We start from the raw sequence: 5,222 nt of genomic DNA, 5'->3' as shown, positions 1-5,222 counted from the left end.
TCAAATTGTCAATGATAGCCTGTTATCTGGTGTTTTTCCATCATTGTTCAAAACTGCACTTGTCAAACCACTTCTCAAAAAACCTAGTCTTGATGTCAATATTTTGAAGAATTATCGTCCTGTATCTAATTTATCATTCTTGTCCAAAGTTTTTGAAAAGGTAGTTTTGAAGCAGCTGTTGTCATATTTAAACACCCATGATTTGATCTCGCATTCTCAGTCCGCTTATCGCCCTTCTCACTGTACTGAAACAGCCCTACTTAAAGTAATCAGTGACATTCTGTCTGCTCTGGATGGTGGTGATGTGTCAGTGCTTACCCTACTTGACCTTTCTGCAGCGTTCGACACGATTGACCATGTCACGCTTCTCCATAGACTTTAGACTCTGTACGGCATCTCCGGTCCACCGCTGGCATGGCTTGAGTCCTATCTCATTGGCAGGACTCAGGCTGTGCTTGTCGATGGCCAGATGTCTGCTCCAGCCCCACTTTTTTTCGGCGTTCCTCAAGGTTCAGTACTCGGTCCCATCCTTTTCATCATGTACACTAAGCCCCTCTCCACACTGATTCAAAACCATTCTGTTTTAAATCAGTCTTTTGCTGATGACACCCAGCTGTATAAACCCAGTCCCCCTGCAGAGACACATTCCGCCATCCAGACCATTCAGACATGCATCACTGATGTTAAATCTTGGATGGTCGATAACAAACTTAAGCTGAATGATGATAAGACTGAAGTCTTACTGTGCAAAAAGAAGAACACTACATTTCCCTCTCCCCAACCTGTTTCTGTTCAAATAGGCAACACCGACATTCTTTTCTCGCCATCAGCTAGAAACCTTGGATTCACCCTTTCATCTGACATGACCCTTAACAAACATTTATCTTTAGTCTGTAGAGCAGCTTTTTTTTAGCTTCGTAAGATCAGCACCATTCGCCACACACTCTCACAAAAAGTCCCAAACTCGGAGGCACGCCTCATTCTCAAAGCACGAAAACGAGATCACGCAACACCACTTCTTTGCACACTGTACTGGTTACCTATTCAAGCCCGCATTGACTACAAACTGTCCACCCTCTGCTTTAACTTCTTTTCTGGCTCGTCTCCGGCTCCTGCTAACTTCTCTGAACTTACTCCTCACCGTCTATTCTCCAGCAAGACAACTCCGTGCCTCTTCTGACTGTCGCATCCTTACCATTCCACACACCAAAACCAAAACATACGGACAACGCACTTTTACTTTCTGCGCACCCACACAATGGAATTCTCTCCCCTTTCACATCCGCCACTCTCAGTCACCCCAAGCATTCAAACGAGCACTTAAAACACACCTCTTCAAGAAATACAACCCCTGATTCTGTTTTTCTCAGTCCATCAGTAGGCTACATGTAGTGTATTTGTTGTTTTAGTGATAATGTATATAAACATCTAGTATTGTTGATAACATGTTCTGTTTGATTAAGGGTATTTAGCTGGTATTTCTTTGTTTTCACTACATATTTTATTCATGTTTTTATTACTTAGTTAGTGGAAGAATTTTTTGTAATGTATGTTTGATGGTGTATGCTTTTAATCAAGCGTTGTTGACTATAAATGTAGATGTAAATGCTTGTATAACTGTGTTTTAATTTTAAATGTGTCAAGCGCAAAGAGCATAATTGTAAAGTTATGATGTTGCGCTATATAAATGCTCATTTATTATTATTATTATTATAAGCACAACCGCTCCTGTTAAAGACGTTTCCAGAGTGCTTCAGAAGAAACAAAATGAAAATAAAGATCACAATCGCATACAATTTAAAGGCACAGTATTTCCAGTACAAACAATATGTTCACCAGCAAAGGTCCCACCCCCCCTCTCCCCCCCCCCCCCCCCCCCCCCCATGATTTCACAACAGATAAGATCATCCTACCAGGTACAAAAATATATCTCTCTCTCTTACACACACACACACACATTCACACACACACACACACACACACACACACACACACACACACACACACACACACACACAAACACACACACACAAACAAACACATTCCCACACTCTGTTTTTCCTGTCTTATCTTAATTATACAGCCTGGTTGCTAAGCTTTCTGTACAGAATGGAAATAGTTTGTTGAATGAATTTCGCAGATTGTCCTTGGTGTCAGTTATTAAATTAATCTAGCACACACAACGCTCACTGCGCACAGAAACCAGCCAGGAACACACACACACACACACACACACACACACACACACACACACACACACACACATATATATATATATATACATACACGCGCGCGCGCACATAAAACGTGCCATTTGTTGAAGATACGACAAGATATATAACTCTGTACTAACGCGAGTAATGAAAGCAAACAGTGTTTTTTGTGTGTGTCTTTTTCCTAATTTGCAGGTTGGTTTTTCTTTTTATATCCAGGACTCGCCTTAGAGACGGACTCGTTAAAGGCACAGTAAGCCTCCCGTAAACCATCACAGATACGGTCAGGCTTTTACACACAGTACAAACACCCTTTCATTTAAACGCTCACCGATTGAGAACATCCTAGGTGCCCTCCGTAAAGAGCGAACAATTTTCAAAGAATTTATTTTTGCGTGGTTTATCTTACCCCTGAGCCATCGTGAACCCGTGTGATCCAGTTTCCCTTTTTCACAATGTAGTCGTCAGTTACTTATTTAAATGCGACTATTTACAATAGCACGTTTTTATGCACGAAACAAACGGCTGTGGTTCACAAGAACTCTAGCGATGGCTTTTGACTGTTGAGAGGAACGGCGATATGCACTGATAAACCGGCGTTGTCTGCTACGACCCTTGCGTGACCCTGCTTCCGGGCTTTTCTTTTTTCAAACTTTCACAACTTCGAATTGTACTGATCTTGTCTTGATGAAAAAAGAATTCTTTTATGATTAAAGAATGTTTGTGTAACAAGCTGTCAATTTATTATTTAGATTTTATAAGTTAGGTCTAGCGCAAAAACGCACCACGATCCAAAAACATTTTGATAATCATCGATTCACGGCTATCGCCAGTTTACATCGATAGAATGAGACCCGAAGGGAAGTAACTCATGTTTGACCTGAGTTCAGGATGGGTTCAAAAAGTGTTCCGAGACAATCTGCAAAATTCTTTAAAAATTGCTCGCCCTTTACGTAGGGCACCTAGGATGTTCCCGTTTGGTGAGCATTCAAATGGAAGGGTGTTTGTACTGTGTGTAAAAGCCTGACAGTATCTGTGATGGTTTAGGGGAGGCTTACTGTCCGGGCGTGAATTCCGGTATTCATAACAGCCGCCCAGCACCAAAACGAGGCGCCATTGCTGTTGAGGCCAAGTCCACGAAAATAAATTCTTTGAAAATGTCTCACGCTCGACAGAAAGCAGCCAGGATGTTCCCGTTCGGTGAGCGTTCAAATGGAAGTATGCTTGTACTATATGTGGACGCTCGGGGAGCTCTGTGATGGTTTACGGGAGGCTTACTGTGCCTTTAAATGGTTACATGTTTGTCGGCCAAAAAGAAATCCTTTTATCCTACGCAAAAGCCTGGGCAGAACAGAATGGTAGTTTACACAATAATAAAGGTATCTTTAAACTCTACTGTTTATTTATCAGGAGAAAAATAATTAATTGTCAACAGAGCTTTTCCCTCACGTGGTCGTCTAGGTAAAAGTAAAAAAGTAAAAATAAATTAAACTGCGTGTGTGTGTGTGTATGTGTGTGTGTGTGTGTGTGTGTGTGTGTGTGTGTGTGTGTGTGTGTGTGTGTGTGTGTGTGTGTGTGTGTGTGTGAGTGAGTGCGAGAGTGCGTGCGTTCGTGCATGTGTGTGTGTGCGTACGTGCGCGCGGGCGTGTGTGTGTGTGTGTGTGTGTGTGTGTGTGTGTGTGTGTGTGTGCGAGTGTGTGTGTGCGTGTGTGTGTGTGCGTGCGTAAATTATGGTCGTTTATATTGATGCGTCTAGGTAGGGTGTGCCTCCAATTATCCCACTAATAGGAGATCGGATTCAACCCATTGAATTGCAGCAAAGAACCTACAGTCGCGCGCTATACTTGTCAAAAATGCTTGTTTTCTGTTGTTGTTTTTTTACAGATATTGTCAAGTACACCTAGACGTGTCTGTCCAAGATGTTACATGATAATACAAGAACGCTGAAGCGTTATTAACCATTCACTGATTCAGTCAAGCGAATGCACTGAAATACGTCCAGTTCCCTGACGCCCTCCTGGTTGCTAACGGTACAGCAGAGAGAGAGAGAGAGAGAGAGAGAGAGAGAGAGAGAGAGAGAGAGAGAGAGAGAGAGAGAGAGAGATAGAGAGAGAGAGATAGAGAGAGATTGGAGACGGATGGCTTATTGTACTAATCACATAATTGATCTTTACAATTTTTCAGACAGTATATGAAATTAATTAATGAAATCGAAATGTATAAGGAAGTAGCAAATTGGGTATAAAACATACAAATAAGCAAATTATAGACAGATGCTGCCAATCGTTCATACACGATTATTAAAACAAAGCTTGAAAAGGTAATGAGACTACAGCAAATAGTGGCAAAGACACACAGACACAGACACACATATTGACATAGACACACACAGACACTCAAACACGTGCGCACACACACACACACACACACACACACACAATTGCGTGCACACACACGCACACACACACACACACACACACACACACACACACACACCTTTACACAATTGCGTGCACACACACACACACATACACACACACGCACGCACGCACACACACACACCCACACACACACACACACACACACACACACACACACACACACACACACACACAGGGACAGGGAGGCATATAAACAGGCCGTACGCTTACGGCACGCGTCTCTGAACTCACAGACAGACAGACAGACAGACAGACAGAAACACACACACACACACACAGAGACAGACACACACATACACACACACACACACACACACACACACACACACACACACACACACACACACACAGCGCGCGCGTACACACAACCCTGGTGGAAAATCCAACACAATTACGATCCACTTGATAACGAACTAGGATTTGTCGAAAGGTCTCGAGTCAAAATGCATAATAAGAGAGGTAAGTAACCTGCCATGGAGTTCACAAATACTCGTCACACTCATAAGAAAAATACCTATCTCAGTGTTAGGCCCGCATTTCTGTAGTGAAACTAGAGGGGAAACTACTG

This window comes from Littorina saxatilis, linkage group LG11, assembly GCF_037325665.1.
Source record: "Littorina saxatilis isolate snail1 linkage group LG11, US_GU_Lsax_2.0, whole genome shotgun sequence".
In the NCBI taxonomy this organism is placed as follows: domain Eukaryota; kingdom Metazoa; phylum Mollusca; class Gastropoda; order Littorinimorpha; family Littorinidae; genus Littorina; species Littorina saxatilis.
The sequence above is the reverse complement of the archived record's forward strand: the minus strand, read 5'-3'. Positions refer to the sequence as shown.